The 20,634-nt window shown below is 36.6% G+C and overlaps 1 long non-coding RNA gene across 2 annotated transcripts; it reads right to left on the bottom strand.

Annotated features, from left to right (window-relative positions):
- Positions 1-3,235: 3,235 nt before the first annotated feature.
- On the bottom strand, positions 3,236-20,396 carry LOC103137206 (uncharacterized). Of its 2 annotated transcripts, none has more exons than XR_476100.2 (3): positions 20,002-20,396; positions 19,765-19,867; positions 3,236-3,790 (listed from the first exon to the last, which is right to left on the bottom strand). It is a non-coding gene; the product is annotated as an uncharacterized LOC103137206 (long non-coding RNA). The 2 variants fall into 2 exon arrangements; XR_476099.2 differs by lacking the exon at positions 3,236-3,790 and adding an exon at positions 9,074-9,399.
- Between the last annotated feature and the right edge of the window lie 238 nt (positions 20,397-20,634).

Below are 20,634 nucleotides of genomic sequence, written 5' to 3'. Positions count from 1 at the left end.
ACAGGAAGTGGCATTTTGGCAGATAAAAATGCCTTGTTGATATCATATAGACTAACTGGATTAAGATGATAGAAACCTGGGATTATGACTAGTTGTTACAACCAAGATGCCATCTCTGAAAGCCCAGCAAATGTTAAGAGTAAATGGATTTATAAACATGGCAATGGAGTCTTCTTGTCCATTGTAGCTGACCAAAGTCATCCCTTCCTGACCACTCTGTGCCCATTTTCTGATGGTTATTTCCAGCACAGTAATACACCATGTCAAAAGCCTCCAACAGTCTAAAACCAGCTTCTTGAACATAATGAGCTGAAGTACTCCAATGGCTCTGGATTTGGGTTGTGGTGGAACATTTGTATTATGGATGTGAAATCCACAAATCTGCAGCAAATGTATATTGCTATGTCAGTTTGTATCAAAATCTGTAAAAAAAAATATTTCTGAATGTTAGTGAGTCTATAGCTTAAAGAATTAAGGCAGTTTTGAAAGCAAAACTTGGTTTAGGCCACTACTAACAAAGCATATCTTAATAATAAAGTAGCTTCAGTAGCTTGGAAGAAATTCAAAGTGCTTCAGATGATCAATTATCTCTATTCTCAAAAGCAGCAGTTTTTGTGATGCTGATGCAAAGTAGCTCTTGTTTGCAGTCCCCATATTGTTCTATTTCTTTTTTCTGCATGATCACGTAAAACAATGTAGATATGCTCTCTTCTATGATTTGTTATCTCTTAATATGTCTTTGACTCCTTGCTCATTGGTTGCTTAGCAGTAGAAGATCATTGGGGAATCTCTTCAATGTCCCATGAGGCGAAGCAGTGACATCAAGCACATCTCAAATGTTGCTCTTCGTTAACCTACAGCAATTAGTCTCATCAAATAACATGCTAATCATTTGCCTCCACGATTTTTTGTGAAAGTTGTAAAAACAAATATTTTTCACCGCTGTAATAAGTTGGTTTTCCATCACCCTATACACACATATTTTGCCTCTTCACTCTCTCTTGGGAACTTATTGTCTTTCTTTAGCGTTTTTCTGTAAAATGTGTTTCTTCATAGTATTATGTTACGTCAAACTTAGTGAGGCAGACTTGTTGAATTGCTTTGTTGCTTTTTCAGAGATATGAAACAGTTTTGAAGTGTTGACTAAATTGTTACAAAGTGCATGCATAGTGCTGCACAGTATTTTTCAGATCTCTGTGGAAGAAAATATATACAGGTCTGATGGTAAGTAGAAAAAACGGATCTCAACAGTAGGATTTAAAAAAATCTGAATGTTTCATTTTGAATTAGTTCTGATGCATTAAGTAATCTCTTAGTATTTCTAAGATGTAATTAACTTTGTCAAGCAGTTGTTTTCTAAGTGCCTTTTCTTACAGTCTATAACTTCTTCTCTGAAAATGTTCTTAATACTTTGACATGTTGGGAACACAAGTTGCATTCAATCCAAACATTTAAAAGCAGATGATGGCGTTTATTGTTCCGCTAATATAAAATCCACAGACAGTGTGACAACAACAGGGAGCAGAGAGCTGTCAGCTGCTCAAGTTACCGATGAGTCAAAGGGGCCGTTATTGGCCAGTACTCATAGTCGGATCAAGACATCCAATTTGAAACCTCAGACAATCCTTTTGTTAGCATGCTCCATGTCAACATGACTCTTTACCCAGAGATCCCAGCAGTATTTCTCCTTTTTAATCCACACACTCTTTCTCCTTTACAACCATTAAACTGAGACCCCATTTTTTGAGGCTAAACAAACACCCTAACCCTAACCTCAATCAGCCATCCTGCACGCTTGTCACTGATGGATTTTTCTCTCCAAAATGTTGCTCTGTAACATAAGCTAGTCTGTCTTGTGTTTTCACTTCAAACAAAGCTATTAATCACAGTAATCGCCCTCAATTAACCTTCTCTACCAGATGCTCAGTCTCCATGTCGCACTGGTAACTGTTCACTCAGTCCTTCATGCAGTCACCTCTGCCAAACAGGTGATGAATTACTACGACAAAGCAATCTGCGCCACAGGCTAATTCACCTAATATAACCGCTTCAAGTGACGAAACATTAGCCTGAGGTAAAACTGTACAGACAGCCACAGGGAGGACAATGAAGATCTACGATACAAAAGGGCAAAAACATGTGTTCAAACCTGTGAGAAGCCACATGCACAAAGCTTTACCGCATACTGTGGCGTTTTAAATCTGCTTGCTGTATTTAGGAAGAGGAGGAATCCCTGAGGGTAAAGAAACACAAAACACTTGAGTTTTGTTGCAACAAGATGAACAGCTTTGCTTTCTGAATGTTTTCAGGCAGTTCAGTTTTCATCTTGCACAAGAGAAGTTCTGATAGTCCTAGAGGGAAAACTAAAGTCATGAGAGTATAGGGACAAAGTAAAATGTCCAAATAATAGTTTTTTTAGCACATGTACACATTAAACAGTTGCTGAAATGTTTAAATAAATTATCTGCAGCCATTTTTTGCCTTGGTTACTTGTACCCAGTGCTACTTTACAAATAAAAACGTAAGAAATATTGTTTTTTGAAATCAATGTAACAAAAACTGAGAACAAAAAAAAATGTTTGTCAATCATACTCCTCAGACTTTGCTTCTCTTTAATTCTGAAAATAATCTACTACAAACTACAAAACTGGTCTCTTGCTCTCAGAGTCTCCAACCTACTATATTGCAAAAGTAGTTTTGTACTATTCAGATTACAAAATACATGCAATCTACCAAGGCTAATCCAATGATATTCACACTCTGGGAATGTTTTTTTTATTTTTTTTATTTTTTCAGGAAATTGCATGAAACCACTCAGAAGTTCTGTGCAAAAAACTAGGGTCACAAACAGAAAGTAAAACCTAACATTATGCTTTGACCTGAACAGATGCTGGTAGAAAAATAATTTGAACAACATGTTCAAATGCATTTACACTTTTGGTCCTTTTAAGCCCGATGTTTTCAGTGGGACTGCTTAGCACTTCATTCTACTTCAAGACTACAAACAACTTAATACTCACCAGCTGTCTTTAATTGTTTTAAAGGCTGCAATGAATCATATTTTGTAAATGGTGAGTAAGCCAACCCAAGCAGAATTAAGAACCACAATCTAAGGTTATAGGGGATTATTTAATGTAAGAAAATGTATTATTAAATGAGAAATTAGGATTTATTTTCACAGTTATTTCTCTCCATTATTTTTTTAAGTAAAGTTTCAAGTATCTAAGTCAAACTTTCATCTATTGATCAAAACTTAACAGAAAAATAAATAAATCTGCTTTAATATCTGTACATAACATTAATATCTGTAGTCCTAAATTTCTGCATTTAGAAAATGTCACATTGTTAAAAACAATTTTATTTAGTTCAACACAAAACAGTCTTAGCCTTTAGCAAAAATCACCAAAGGCAGTAAAATACAATATAATAGTCTTTAAATTATACTGTAGATTTTGTGCATCTTTTTAGTGAATTAAATTTTAATTTCTAACCTCAATTTGTATAAAAATTTCAGGTTTGTTCCACTTAACTCTTGAGTCACAGTTGCCAGAGCCTGGATGTCGGTGGCACCTTTTCAACAAAGTTTGTGCTGATGTTCTGCTGCAGCTTTGCATTAGCTGGATCACCACATATGACACCAACCGTGCTCGCTGACAGCGAGCAAAACAAGTGCAGATCTCATCAGGCACAGTTGTAGCTGTCTCTGGGTTGTATCCAGAAAGAAAACACACGTTGCCTTGTGTTCTCTTTCTTTCTCACACAAAGACTGGAATTCAGAATGGAGGAGAATCTGGGTCAACAAAACAGAAGAGGACTTAGTTTAGACACAACATCCTTGGTTTAAATGGTAAATTAGAGATGAAAAACAGAACTTCCTTAATATTGATTTCTCTTAGGCAGCTAAAAAAATAAAAATAGCAACTTCAGTAGCAACGAATCTGCAAAAACAACCAATCAAAGCCAGGAGGATGGCCTTAGCATCATAAATGTATCAGCAAACTTGTAAAAAAAAATCCCAGTTCAAATCTGTTTTCCAACAATAACAGATATTCTAGCAGAGATCTTTTCAAGTCCATTTCAAAATGGATTTCATGTGTGAAAACTGAGTAAATTCAACGTGACCTAATCTGGCTTAATATGGTCACCACTGTTTTCCATCAAATTGATGAGTTGGTAAGAAATAAAGCTCTAACAGAAAAGCTTCACTCATCACAAATTAACAGCGTATCCACACACAGGCAAAAGAAGGAAATAAAAAAGATGCAAAGACTGAGAGACAGAGCAGTGGAGGGATTTAGTACCATGTCTGTCTTCACTGTGTAGCCACTTATTACAGAGGAGCCCTTCCATCTGTAAATTTCCACTTAGAGAAGGTATGTTTCCAAGCACTAAATCACCACCCTATAGCGACTCACTGACACCCAAATGAAAGTGATCGGTAAGTGCATAAACGGCAGGAATAAACTCACTCAGCTGAAAAACTGACAGACAAATGAGAAAACAGAAAAGTGTCGGGCCTGAAAAATGTGTCAATTTCCTCTTTGAAAATTAGAGAGTAATATATTTTGTGGGTCGAAGACTAGCACCAAAAAAAACACACACCCTGTTTTCATGCTCTGTTTCACTTTCAAAAGGTTCAGGCACCAGGAAGGTAACAACATTTTGGACAAATGAGGCTGCATCAAAGCGCACAGCGTGGATTTTATCTGACTTGTTTGCTCTTCTTGTCTTGTTCTTACAATTCCCATTGTCTTTTAACCAAAGTGAGAGGACTTTTATGCTAAAACTCACTAAAGCCTCATGCAAAAATATTATATTCTGTGAAAAATGTCTGTGCATACCTTATTATCTTGAGATATATTTATAGAATACACTAAAAACCCAGTTGATGGCTAGCAAATATTAATGGGGAGTCTTTAAGTAAATAAAGGTGGTTGGACACCCAGAACATGTTGGATTGTTCTGGCTCTCCCTTTAAACCAGTGGTGCCCAAAGTTGGACCTTGTGGGCCGGCATCCTGCATGTTTTAGTTCTCTCCCTGGTCGTAGTAACAACCTTTTCAGCATGTCAGAGTTCTTCTTAGGCCTCTAATGAGCCATCATTTGATCCAGGTGCGTTAAAGCGGGGAGAGAACTAAAACATGCAGGATGCCGGGCCTCGAGGACCGACTTTGAGCACCACTGGTTTAAATAAACAACCACTGTGCCTCTGAGTGCTCCACTGACGCTTAGACATTGAGATCTGATAGACATTTTGAGGTAAATTAAAACATTTAAATGGCAACTTGTGAAATCAAAATCAATTTGTTAAGTGAAAATGAAGGGTCCGTGGAAGAGAAAACAAATATTTAAAAGCAGGCACCGCTAAAGACAAAAGACATGGAAAAAGAAACAAAGAATGGAGACAGCAGGGCTGCTGATTTTCAGACTGCGTGTCAGACGTGACGCCTGTTTTTCTTCCCGTAATCCCACAATCCACCGATCACTCCCTGATCTTTTCTGAGTAGAATATTCTCATTTTTGCATCAGGAAAACATTATTTTTTTTAGAATAACAATGTAATAGAAGTAAATAAAAAAAAATAATAATCTTGCTTTGTTTATAATCTAAACTTTAGTTGATACTTTGGAACTGAAAAATTCTAGTCTAGAAATAAATGACCTGATTAGATTTTCTTTTCTTTTTTGAAGACAGAAAAGCTCAAACAGATAGGCTTCTGATGGAAAATTGTTTCCAATTTTGGTCTGGTGCAAAAGAAAAAGAATATAAACAAGATTAGATAATCTGAAACATCTAGATTTCAACACAAAGTGTATGTTTTCCGTTGCCTGGAGACAGTTTGGTTTATAAGAAGTTGATGCAATCTTGAATTGTGGCTCCAGCTTGTACAATATCTTTTTTCGGGCTGTTGATAATGAAGATTAGGACAAAAAAAAAAGTGATGAAATCTTCAGAAAGCACCTTAAAATGTGATTCACATTGCAACTTAAAACACGTTTTTGCTCCTCTGCAACCTGGGTGAAGCAGGAGAGGACAGTTTTTGAGGGTAACGAAGAAAGACGTGTGTCAGAGGCAAAGCAGGAATAGCCACCAGCTATTAGTCAGCAGCAATGTATGAGGGTGAGTTTGTTTGTCAGTTGTCCTGTCCAGGGGTCTCCAGCGCAAATGTGCCGTAAATTCACCGCACTAAAAAACCACCTCCATTCATACACAAAGACAAATTTACCTCTGTATCACTTAAATTGAAGTTACTGTTTTACACACTCACCGTCTGTCCAGCTGTGTCAACAGGTGTGCATTTACTTCGTCATGTGTTGGTATTTGACTTTGTGGCTGCAGTTACACAGCGCCTGTGTGTAAAACTGTGTGTAAATGTGTGCCTTTGGGACCGGAGGTGTAATGACTCTAATTAATGATCCTGGTGCGCCAGCAGTGCGTCAGGTGTTGTCACTGCTTCCTACTACCTAATCTAAACACAGCTCATAACTAATCCCTTCAGAAGGCCAGTATTCATCACCACCAAGAATGTTTATGCGATCCAATTCAACTCAGTTTACTTATATAGTGACAATTCACAACAAATGCTGTCTCGAAGGGATTTTCCAAAGAAGTCATATCAATTCAGTCACACATACATCAAAACTGATCCTAGTTATCAAACAGTGCATTAAGTTCAGTTCATTATTCAAATTAGTTCAATAAGTTTTTCTATCTAATGAAACCACTGAGAAACCATTGAGTTGTTGACTTTAGTTGTTTCTGAAAGCATTATGTGAGTCACATTCAGGCATCACAGCTAAAACATAAAGATAGCAGTTAAACAACCTCTAAGTTGCAAATCATGCAACTTAGAGGATAGTAGAGGAAGAAAGTAGTAGTATATGTTACGTTTATGTGAGTGTTGAGCAATGTCTTGCAAAAGTATTGATGTTCAAAGTTTTACAAATTCAATCTTTATTGTGTTTCAATGGGATTTTATGGGTTATAGGTGGACGGTCATGGTGCTGTATGTTGTGTTACATTCCTCTCCTTCCTTTTGGAAACGTGGATTAAGCTGTCCTCTGGGAGACGTTCAGAGCTTTGGGATGTTTTAAAATCTAACCAAGCTTTAAAGTAATCCAAAATTTATTATTGACTTGATTGCTTTGTTTACTGTTTTTCAAACCATGAATAAATTACAGGTATGAAAAGTGAACAGGGCAGAATACATATTCAGATATTAGCTTGTACTTTTTTAACACCATGTATTATTTTTCTTCTTGTCACAATTTATCAGAACAGTCTGTTTTTTTGGGGCCATTGTGATTTTACTGGACCCAATAAAATATCCACCCCAGATATACTAAAAACTATTGAAAGAATTCACAGCTGGTGAATTACGGAAGAGGATTAGGGCGACTGGGGGAAAATAAATAAAATAAATAAATAAATAAATAAATCTGATTTTAATTTCAGAATTCTACAATTAAAGTCGGAATTCTGACTTTTTCCTCAGAGTTCTGAGATTAAAGTCAGATTTTTTTTTCTTTTTTCCAGTGGCCCTAATCCTCTTCCGTAGGTAAATACTTCTATTAAGCTCTGAATAATATTTTTCAGTAATACTTAATATTTTTTATTTGTGAAATAGGAGAGACAGAAACAGGCGTAGATCTTCGGCTGAGCTCTTGACATCTGTCATTTTCAGGGTATCGCAGCCGCCAACAGTGAATAAATAGCAATCCATGTGAAACAATCAGGTCACTGAATCAAAAGGAAAGAACACAGGATAAAGCAAACAACTCCCTGTGTTTGGGGTATTTTTGTCTAAATGGGTGAGTGTAATGTTCTAATAAATATATACTAGATTTTTCTTTTTCTGTGGAACTTAATCATGAAAGTATTTCTTTGCTTTTACCTTGTAAGAAACTTCCACAGGGTACTGAGACCTAAAATAAACAAAGCCACAAAAATGGTACCACATTGTGTAAATATGAAAATGTAATGCTATACATATCACCTTTGACACAAATTCTGAATTATGAGCCAGGCCTTCTTTGGAGGTAAATTATTGAGCAGTGATTTATGTTTCCAGCTGATGAGTTTTTATGTGTAATAAAAACATTGATTTTATTCTGTTTTAGTTGGAATTGTGAAACGGTACTTTAGTATCTTTTTGAGCAGATGACGTGTTGCCGTTTGCTCCGACACATAAAAATGAATTTTGTCGTCAAAAGAAAGTGTGATTTTATTCTCCGAGTTTGTTTAACAGTTAAAATTAAAAAATAAAAACCATAAATTCAGATGCCTTGAATTGGTCTGGCTGTTTTAATTTTAATGCTCCTCATGGCTGAAGGGACAGATGTCTTGATAAATTCCAGGATGTGTGTTTTCTGTCACACACACATCTACGCTCACGCACACACAGTAATCCTGAAGATATGTGATGAATGTGTCCCTGTAAGATTCAAACAGAGATATATTCTCTGGGGATCCAGCAAACTGTCAGATTATTGGCTTCAGGTGTTTCCTTGGCAGATAACAATTTTAAATGAAACATATTTTTTTAGAATGCCTTAAACCTAAAAGAAACAATTTAAAATCCAGAATGTGGCACAAGTATTTTAGATCTGCACAGCCATCTACCATAGAGTAGTAATAGCAGTAATAACTGATTCTGTGATTTTCAAGCTAAAGACAGAACTGAACTTTGAATTACGACGCATATCGGACACTAGTATTGTGACTGTGAAAATAGGGATTTGCGTCATGTTTGTGCTAATCTGTAAGCAGATAAGTAGAATTTTTATACACAGATAAATCCACTCTGGTTGATTCTTATAACTAGTTGGGTGATTTGTGAGGCAAATTTATTGTGTATGAATTTATTTAGGGATATCAAAGATGGATGAACACACAAAGGCACACCACACATTTGAGATTTCATTTTTGAAATACTTTGAAAAACATTTAAAATTTTCTTTCCGTATCAAAATCTTGCCATGACATCCCAATAACATTTTATTTGTGTAAACAATGTTTAAAGACACTGTAAATGTTGATGCTTAGATTTATTCAGAAGGAATGTTATTCCCTCAGCATTTAATATGTGAAGCATGTCAGTAAGTCATTCTTGGGCTCTTTTGTTCTGGAGTTTGGGCTTTTTCATAGCTGTCAGAAACTGAGTTTCATCATTCGAATAACTGGAACAGCTATGATTCATTCTCCTCACAGCTCTTCAAAACATATTTTTGAGCACCAATTTCTTCATCTGTAAAGTCCTCTTTTGTCTTGATCTGTTGTCCTTGGTGTGTTTGAAGGCCGACTGCTGACACGCCTGAACAGAGAAGGTCTCTGCAGCTGAACGCATTGCATCAAGTGGAGGTCATCAGCGCTGATGTAACTGGATCTCAGTGTTCGGCTGCTGAGGAGTGACGGGCACCAAGAAGCCCAGTGATCCCAAGAAAGAAAGACGAGACAAGGAAGAGGATGGCTAACAATCACTGACTGCCTGTCACAATGTGGATTTTTTTTTCAAATGAATTATTATTGTAGTGAACATAAAAGAAATGGAAATGAAAATACAAGTTATTATTACTTGCTCATGCACTTCTGAATTAACCATTCAGTTACGTATGGGAACGCCTGAAACAATGTTCAAGTCGATCTCCTCTCACCAACATTTCCCTGAAAATAGTATCTTGTGTAAACTTTTCCACACCACTAAGCAAAAATGGTTGTGGAGCTCAACCCAATTGCACATCTGTGAACCAAATAAGTCTCACCTTACAGTGAGACATCTCACAATTTTGGTTTCATAGAGTCCATGCTTCAATGAGTCAGCAGGACATCCAACACATTTTTAGGCAGGTGGTCACAATGCTATGAGTCATTGGAGTGTATTTTGATTTTGTTTTTATACTTTGTGACTAATGCAGTATTTAATTTGTTGTCCCAAAAATTATGTATTGAAACCGTTTCTGGGAAAATTGACGTTTTTGACAACAAAAAAAGTTCTCAAAAGGTGAATTTGATTCTCTCTGCAGTATGAAACTGAAACGGCCTCTACACGGTAAGATGAAAACCATTATGAACTCTCATAATGTTTGCTTATATCCGATCATTGTGTCAACCAAAGTTGATAGATTTTATCGCTCTCTCAACTCCTCCATCATGTGAGCCCATATAGTGAAGCAATGCAGCACAGGCAGCTGCTGGTGTGTGATTGAATGTAATCAGTTAAAGATGGGGCCTGTTAGGAGACATAATGTGGCAGGGGCGAAGCTCTCTGCATATTAACAGCATTTGCTGTTGTTCTGTCTTTCAGTGCATGCAGCTCACCTCGCCATCACTTTATTTTCTGACACATTACCGCTCTAGAGAGACGCACATTAACACCTCCATGCTCACGCACACAAACACATTTCAACAGGAGAGCTGCAAAAGGATGGACTGTCGAGAGACTGCCAACTGAAAAGTGTGATGATGGGTTCTTGGCAGCCGCTGCTGGCTGAGTACCAGCTCTTCATGTAAAGCCATGTAAGCTCTCCAGGTGTGTGTGTATGTGTGTGTGGCAAAAGTGGCTGGGTATATGTGGGAAGCTATATATTGTACCTGTTCTCCATTTCTGCTCTGGAAAATGCCAGTCAGCAATTCAGCTGCTGTGGGAGAGAATTTAACCAAAAATACTGTAGCTTCTCTTATAACACTCACAAAGAATGTCACTCATTCTAAATGATGATTACAATTACACTACCTGAACATGTTTGTTTCACATTTTTTCTTAGAATGGTGGAATTAAGATCTGGAAGATAAATGAGTCAGCATCAAGGTGGAAGGTTGCGTGAAAACATCAGATTAGTGCAATGATCATCCTATGAGAAGAGCTAAAGATTATTAGATTCCGTCAGACACTGATCTCTGGGCCATGGCCCCAATGTGGTGACACCATACCGTTTTTAAGACAACAACTGAACAAACAGTGGCAAAGTGTCTGTCACAGCTGGACCGCTTATCTAGTCGAGTCCCAAACCTGGGGAGAAATGCCTGAATGCCTGAGGCAATGTAAAAAATGTAAAAAATGTCTGACTGGAACTCAGAATCTCATTATCATTATCAGAATAGATATTTTGACTGGGAGCGGAGGGAAACAAATACTATCTCAGTAGTTGTGTTTTTCTATTACAAAACTCATAGCAACACAGCACAATCAGATAGCAAACTTCAGTGAAATGTAATTATCCAAAATAGCCTTTCTGTAATCATTTTAATTTATTTTAAGTAATTACTGGCATAAAATGTGATATACCGTCTTAGCTTTTAGATGACTGAACTAAAAACTGAACAGCAGACGATAATTAGCTGTAAAAAGTCTGTGAGCTCAGATTTTTTCTGCTTATGATTTCAGATAAATAAGTAAATGATGACAAGGTTGATTTTTAAAGGCAGCCGCGTAGCTGACCTTCATTGTGAAAGGGCATAAACTCTGTACCACTGCCTTTCAGCAGGTCGATCTGAATGTAATAAGCTCATCAATCTCCATCTGCTATCCTAACAGCACAACTAGAAGAAAAAACGAATAGGTTGCCATCTTTCACAATACAGTTGGATACTCCTGTTGGAAAATAGTCAAAAGTCCAAAACTATACTGTTTATTGTTCTTTCTTAGGTCTTAATATTGTGTGATCTAAAACTTTTTGATGAAAGAAATGTCTAACGATTGAACACAGACACATGCATCAGATTAGAAGGTTAAACGGTGATACGATGAGATAAAATTGGAGGGAATGAGCAGAAGAATCAATTGTCTTTACTGGCTGAGATAATGACTGCAGTGAAAGCACAACACTTAGTCACTCAATAAACATCTGGTCAGCTGTTGTCCAGAAAGCACCATAATGATGACTGAAAGAGGGCCTGACAGACGTAGTTTAGTATTTCAGCAGCAGCCTTTAAACTTTTCTCCAAACTTTTCTACTTTGGCTTCACACACACACTCTCACACACACACACACATGCATCTTTTCAGTTCATCGCAGTGTCCTCCATATTCATTGGGACTTCTTGTAAAGATATGTCCAAAGTCTTAAAATTAAATGAATCTTTTACTGCAGTAAAAAGGAAATTTTCCTTTTTTTTTTTTTTTCTTTTTGAAAACTGGCAACTATTAATTCTAATTAATGGTTGTCATTGTGGATTTCACCCACATTTATCCATGTGGATGAAATCCCTCTTTAAGAAATAAATGAAATGAATGTTGTCACTTTTATTGTTGTCCCTGAAAACTAGAAAGAGCAAGTGAAACTTTTTAAATTAAACATTACTTCTTTGAGTTGACGAGTGACTGTAAACCTTACAGTAGTAATCCTTGATTCTGCGTTTCCTTGCAATATAAACTTGACTTGACACCAAGGCCAAATGCTGATTAATTATGGTGCAGTCATTTGCAGCTGATGCAACGCACCAGTGAGTAATTTTAGCCATTTAAAATGGAAATAAAAGTGAGGTTGTCCTTGTTTTTTCCTCACCAGAAATGCATTTTTATTTAGTTTTACAGACTGGTTAAACATTCTTTTAATTTTCTATTGTTAATTATATTACCTGATGTTTTTTTTTATATATTGTTTAAATTGATAGATTTTCTTTCTCTCTTTATATTATGTATCCAGCCAAAAATTAGATAATTTGAAGTAAATTTTATTCCACTTCGGTTCATGTACTAAAACAAGACTGTGTTAAGATTGACGGTAAATGTTGCAACTTCACAGAAACATCTACAAATTTTGAAATCAACTTCTTAAGTGTCAAGCCTCACCTGGATGTAAGCAAACACCGAGCGACAGGAGGAACCTGAGCTCTCTTTTGTTGCTCTGGGTAAAGTGGTTCTTGTTGACAGATTTGACATTTTAGCTGGACAGCATGTGAGGATGGAAGAAAACTGCAGTAATTTAAAAAAAAAGAAAGGAACAGAAAACCACTTAACTTAGTGACTTGAGTCACAAGTTTACCTTTCAGGAGAAAGTGAGGGATGTTAATAGTAAAGCATTAACTTGCAACAAATTTACACTAGTTTTGTTTTTTAAGATCCATCATCATCAAATATGAGCTGATGGATGATCCATCATCATCCATCAGCTCATATTTCTAAAACATTGTGTTCCCATGATCACTACAGCAGACTGTTTCTTTTGAATATCAGTTTTCAATGGATATTGCCATCTTCACAATATGTCATGAGCACACTGCAATGGATCAAGTGAGTATTATGTACTTCTTTAAACCTATAAATACATATTTATGGTTTCTTTTAAGTTTTAAGGTTGATAATTTCACGTCATTATCTCTGCAGGTCATCACTGTTTGTCTTTCAGCTCAGAACTTTACTTTCAGCATCACAGATGAGTTAGAAAAAAAAATCCAAAGGGACTCGTAAGCAATAGATTCCCAAACAATTCATGGACAAATCATGAGGTACATTATTTATGTTGTGAAAGTGTTTAAAAGCCAAACTAAGTAAACCAAGAGGCGTGTAATATTACATTTTTAAAAAGCACGCGTTTCTCGGGACTTGTAAGATTTGCACTCTGAAATGATGTTATCTTCCAACACCTTGAGCTCCTTTCACTCAAGGGGAGGTTAAATGACTGCTAAGCCATGTCAAAGCCAGATCTTTTTCCCAAACAAAGTGACCACTTCTGCCAGGAATTTGACATGACCGATAACCCCACTGGTCTCACCAAACAACCTCCCTATTCAGGATATCTGAGCCATGAACCCTTGAGTTTATGTTGTCAGTGCCTCAGCCACACAGAGTTAATGATGCAAACCACCAATGCTGTAAACATCATGGAGGGTAAAGAAGTGGTTATCTCAGTGTTGAAAATAATTCAGAAAGATGAACAAAATGGCTTAGTGGGTCTATTTTATTCCTTAAATAGCTTGTATAGTATACCAACATCTCATCTTCTGTTATTTTTTTCAGCTTATCACTTCAAAAACATCAGCTTAAATAAAATGAAATAAAATAAAAACTGTTTACAATATATGGGAGTTTATTCTTCTTAAACTCTATAAGTTCATCTGAATAAGCAGTGCACAAAAAGCAATCTACATCATCTTTATCAAAATCAAAAGACGTAAAAATTACACAAATGCAGATGTCATCTTCACAGAAGCAACTGTGTAAGCTACAATATAGTTTCCACCAAAACTTTGTAGAAGCAGCTTTCTTTTTGCCCTTTTCTGTCATATTTGCTTCCTTCAATCTCTGCCAGGGGAATGAAATGTCTGAGGTTTTTCTAAAGCAGGAAAAAAAAACAGAGGAAAAAAGTCGACATTGAGAGGTTAACACCCCAGTGGGAGTGTGACAGACAGAGGATGTGTCTAGAAGTAAAAAAAAAAAAAAACAGATGACTGGACTTAAAGGTACAAACTGAGGTTTAAAATATGCTGTGAGTCAGTTGAAGGAAAATGGGGTGAACAAAATAAAAGGCGTTAGGCTTGGCCAGAAGCAGAAAGCAGACATAGTTTCCAAGAATGGGAAAGGCAACATAGACAATAAAAGATAAAGTTGTTTACAGCAGGAAGCCAGTGAGGAAAAGGCTTTGAGTGCAGAACTACAGATGTGCGGCAATCCAAATCAATTGTGATGCATCTTTAATGTTCATGTGTATTATTGATAAGATACGCTGTGCTGGCGTTCGTTAACCAATCAATTTTATAATTTCCAAAAATGTAGTCTTATGATCTAATCAAAACCAATCTGGAAGATTAATTTTTTATCAATTTATTGAACAATCTCCACTGCATGCTTATGACGAGCTCAACAGAAGCTAGTCATAAAATCAAAAAAATATTATTATTCCATCTAAAGTTTGCCCTTTGGTAATACAAGTCAAATAAACTTTAACAAAAACATGTTAAAACTGTTTTTGTATATGTATATATTTTTCAATCTTTTCTTGAAAATGTTTGTAGAATTACAAACATTCTACAAATCTGTAGAATTACATATATTGCATATAAATATGATGCATTAAGCTTGTGAATCTGGGGATATCGCTTTCTTCTGCTGCACACTGAGACATGCAGACAACACCATCTGCACTGATGTTGGGATCAATATTAATATCTGTATCTGTCATACATTTACACAAACACCCTTAAAGCCTAGATGTGACATGGGAGCAGATGGATTTTTTTCCCCACTTCTAGAAAACAAAAACCATTCTTGAAATAAATGAGCCCTACTTTTCCAAAGAAACTAAAGTATCAAAGCAGTTAAAACTGAGCTGGTATACTCCACATCTAACACTAATTATTTATTGAGTTTATAACTAAGGTTAAAGTTATTAGATTTTTCACAATTATTAGAGATTCTATACTGAATTTGAACTAAATTGAGTTCATTGTTATTCCCATAAAAAAAAAAATTACTACTATTAAATCCTGTTGAAAAATTGTGCATGGAGAAAATATTTTAATTCCTAATAATCAGAAAGGGAATTAATAAAATATCATGTGTAGACATAATGCTCAAGTTTTCTACAGAACATAAAAGATTCCTATGAAAATGATTCCTGTTAACAGATTCCACCGTCTTGTTTCTCCCATATTACAAACCTGCCCCCATCCACCAGCCTCATCTGCTGTGATAAAACTGATGTACTTCTGTGAGAATTCCATTTAGTAGTGAAACTACACGTGTCATCAACTCTAGGCAAGACTGTCCTCACAAAAAGACCAAAAGAAGACAGATAAATGCAGCGCTGAAGTAGAGAACGAAAACCCAATTCTAGCTAAAGTTAGGCAAAAAAAAAATGGAACAAACTATCTCAATGCAAAAATGAAGAGTGTGGATTTCTTAATATAAGTTCATAACATGATTCCAAAATTAATAAAATCACATGAGTAGGTCTGGGTTGTTTTGAGGTTTGTTTATTATTCTGTGTTCTTTAGTCTCTTTCTTTGATTAGTTCAGTCTTGATTTACTTTAGTTGAGTTGTTCTTATTGTTTCTAGCTTATTATGTTTATTTATTGTCTCTAGTTATTCCTTGTTACTCTAGTTTGATTATTTCTTTCTCTCAACCTTTCTCCTCTCACTCTTATGAACTCCATTTATCTCCTCTTTATTCCCTGCCATTTTTGTTCTGGATTCCTGTGTTTTGTTCTGCTCTGGCTCCCTGCATTCCCTGCGTCTCCACAGTTTTTGTTGTAAGCGTATGTCCTTCATTTTTCATTAAAAAACACAAATCTACTTGACACCTTCACCTGCTGCATTTGGGTCCGTCAACAAACACACAACAAAGCACTAGTAGCTGAAATAGCAACTCATTACTATAGGTAACCTCAGAACATCTTCTCTGAATGCAAGTTGGAATAGCTGCATTTTTCTATGAGTAGAACAGACTATTAAGATCCAAGATGTAAAAAAAAAATGCTGACTTCTCATCACAGAGTTGATGAATATCAACGTTGTGATTCATTTTCCTCTTTATCTGCTTGTCCACCAACATAATGGTTACCTGGAGATTTTATTTTTATCCTATTTTTCAATGTCTTCTTCACCCTGTCTTTTACCTGAGACCGTTTCTATTGAGACTAAACAGGAGATTATAGACAAGGCCAATGGTGACATGGAGCTGCCATCTGATGGAAAGACAGGTTTCCCACGATCATCATGTCTCCGCTGAGCTCCAGACACCTACATGCCTATCAAAACAACCTGGTAGAGGGTACAAGTGTGTGTCTGTACCTGTAATGGTACATGATATCTGCAATAGCTTGTTGTTTCCAGAGCAATGTGTTTGGATAGATGTGAACAGCAAAGCTGATCCTGTTCAAAAGTGCAAAGCTTTACCAAACATAGCTAGCTTAAAACTGGGGAGAGTAGAAATGCATAATCAGATAAGTAAACAACCACAGTCCAAGTATGGGGGTCAAAGAGATAGAGGGGAAAAAATAATCTGATAAAAAGCAGAGATAAATTATCGTCACTGTACGTGAGGAGACAAAGGATGAGATGGATGGAGTTTTATCTGCAGTGAGATTAGAGTTCTGGTTGACTGGCAGCCACAGACAGAACAGACACGGGGGTCCGAAGTCAAACCACGAACCACTTTCTCACGATCTTCACTACAGATCAGGGTTGAGCTCTTATTCCACCCTGACAGATCATCTGAAATCTTTAAGCTGAGTAAAAGGGACTTTGACTCTATATTATTGAGCACAAATCAGCTTTTAAATTTATTATACTCGAAATCCACAACACACACTCATTAATCAGCTGGTGAAACTGATGTCTTTACCATAAAAGCATCTCTTTGAAACCTCATTCTAGTCTACTACTGCACAGGAGAAAATTAACATATTTATTAAAAGGTGCTTGATAGAAAATGTTACATCCTCAGCCATTGACACTTCATGGAAAGGTCAGCAAACATTAATATGGACAAGCTTGAATGGAGATTTCATTAAGGTTAAGGAGCTCAAACAATATTTCCTCTTCTTCCAAAAATATCAACGGACCTACTTTATTGGCCATCATGGAGACAATTAGGTGGTGCTGAACAGGAAAAAGTCTGCACCTCTAATTTGTTTCATGTCAAAGCAATGGTGGAGAAAAAAGGTTGGATAATACATGACATGGTGTGTTAATTAGGGGCGATAAAGGTCACTTGATAATTAAAATTGAGTCTTGTTGGGAAAGGTCAGAGGCTGGTATCAGTGGATGAAGCCAGCGTAAAAGGATGTGATTTGCAGAGCAAGCTCGGGATCCTGAGAGAAGTTGATCTCGCTTTAGGTCAGTGCAGTTCTCATTCTGTGTGCATTTCATCTTGTGTTAGAAAACGAATGCGAAAGCGTTTGTTGACAATTTGATGTAATGAAGATGAAGGCTTTTTTCATTAAACAAGGTTTGATTGTCTGATCAAAGTGCTCATGAAAACCTACCTCAATGCAATTATCAATCCTTTCTCAAAAAGGGTTTTAGCTCAGTACTGATGTTCAGCCTTATTATTTTTTCCTGTAAGTTGCATACTTCCAACACCATTCACAGAATAGTTCAAATAGGAACAAAAAATGTCCTGTTTTGGATGCATGGTTTGCAAAATTATTGGAATTTCTTTACTATCACTACAGAAAACTAGTTGCAATAGAACTAGTGATTAAACACAAAAAACATACAGATTCACAACTGGATTTACATAACTGGTGAATTGTATGTTTAAGGCATTTTTCTGATGGAAGGTCTATATCTGAATACAAATCCCAAATTTATTTCAGCTCTTAACAGGGTTTCTTCCAGTACTGTGTTGCGGCCTTCTATGTCTCCAAAAAACTATATTCCAACCAAGGCCGTGGGTGTTAACAGGTGGTTTTTGATTTGAACGCACTTCCGATTTAATTTGTTTGAAAAAATATATTCTTTATTTCTTGTAAAAATAGCGACAAAATAATTACCAAAAATGACCTACAACTTAGTCAAAAATGAAAGTAAACTTAATATGACGTTTCAGTACAAAAGGTGAAAAGTGAAAATGAAAGTGGTCAAAAAATCATTTACAAAAAACCTCCCATCCACATGCCAAACATTTGCCAAACAATGGCTCCACTCAGCACCCGGTGTGTTTTAATTACTCAAATTAATGGGAGGGTCTAACCAATTACCAACATAATCAATTCAAATATACAAATTAACTACAGATTGTGGATCTAAACTTAACTTAAATAAATTCTAAACTCCCCAAAATAGAAAACTAAATTAGTAGAAATTACGAGTTGCAAACATTACATAAATGGCCACCACATACTGCATCTTGCTTTCTGCACCTTCCAAACAGCTGAGCAGATACAGTGAATGTAAAAAAGAAAAAGAAATGAAATACAGACTAAGCCCCATAAAAACTGGCATCTTTCCTGTTCTTGCTGAAGAAAAGCCTCCCCACATCATAAAATATGATGCTGCTTTCACCATATTTTGCAGTGGGAATTGTAGGCTCAGGGTGACAGAGTTAGTTGTCCTCCACACACAGAAAACTTATTTTGGTATTGTCCCAAGTCTCATTCATATGTTCTCCCATTATATGACATTTCCTTACACTCTGGCTGAACAGGCAGATATCAAATTGCAATTTGCAGCAAGGAGCTGATTTCTGCATGTAATCAGAGCTATCGACTGCTCTCTTACTGTTATAAAGGCACCTTCTGCATATGAATTTGCTTTTTGTGAATCAGAAACATTTTCATTCGAAAACTGTGCAGCCAATTCTAAATTGTTTACAGTATTTTCTGTACTTCATCATTTGTGTGGTCTTCCTAATTGATGCCATTTAAATGGTTTGATTCTAATCCATCCCCTGTCCTTAGGTAGCCAACGCTACCCATTTGCCTCCTAGCTCCTCACTCCTCTCTTCATTCCCCAGACAAAACAAGAGCTGGGATACAACGAGCTGCATGCCAGCACACGGTCTGTTATTGAGCGTACCATAGGGCGCTGCTGGGACAGGAGTGGTGGTGTCCTGCTTAACACCCCATTGAAGGCATGTCACAGTGAGCTAGCATGTGGCGTGCTGATAATATGGCAAATCTTGGAGGTTTGCCTGTGCTTGATGAAGGCCAGCACCTTCAATTTAGCTCAAAGCAGCAGCGAGACATTGTAGTTTGGATTTCATACGGACATTGCAGAGCAGTGCACGTATATGGGCACACAAACTGTTTATTTTTTTAGTTTTTTACTGACTCACTTATGTCACTCAAAAACTTGTTTGCTTTAATTCAGCGCAAATGTACCTGATGGTTTGGAGAGCATCCCTCTAACTGCAGCACAGCATTGGTGAGCACCAATGACTGAGGTTCTTCTCAGATCCGATGCACTTCCTGGTTTCCACTTGACCTGCCAATAAATATCAACTTGAATAACTCAGTGTGTACACTCTGCTTAATGGTATGTTGCAATATATTAAATTGTCAAGGTATTGATTTATATAGGTACAGGATTATTAAAGTAGTTATTTAAATTATACATACCAATACCTAACATGTCCGATTCCCCTTCGTGTTCTGGCAGGAGGCCAGGAAGTGCCGTTTTCCTGATCACTGTAGAAACTCTTCCTTTATGTGGAGTCAGTTCTGGTAATTCTGGGCCTCCACCTGTTGTTGAAACACCCCAGATATGTGCACCAACTTTCTTGTTGACATCCACCTTAATTTCAGTCCATTTCTTTTTAATTTCAGCCAGTGATCTAAATTCTGCTCCTCTCGCATTAACAGCATATGCCGCATTGTCATTTTATTACTAATTCCAGAGTGACTTCCAGATATTAATTTTCTTCTTGCCTCAACCTCAAACACCAGCACCTCCATTTCACATTCTATAAAATTCATTTTCATTGACTTGCCCAAATGTTTCTGTCATGGTTATTTGGACACAGGGTGGACGCCTCCAATGTATTTATACTAATTTGCACATTTATTTATGGGCGGGACAGGGCGGCATCAGCAGCTGCGCTCTATTTGACACAAATTGGGATGAATAAAGGAAAGGTGCACAGCCACATACATGAGCACGATTATATACATCTGATTTTTTGTGTGAATATTATGTCTCCTGGTTATTTTATGCTAATCTAGATTATTTGGTTCATGCTTAATTTACATTCA

Source organism: Poecilia formosa, unplaced genomic scaffold, assembly GCF_000485575.1.
Source record: "Poecilia formosa unplaced genomic scaffold, Poecilia_formosa-5.1.2 Scaffold38, whole genome shotgun sequence".
Classification (NCBI taxonomy): Eukaryota; Metazoa; Chordata; class Actinopteri; order Cyprinodontiformes; family Poeciliidae; genus Poecilia; species Poecilia formosa.
This window is presented reverse-complemented; position numbering and strand designations above follow the sequence as displayed.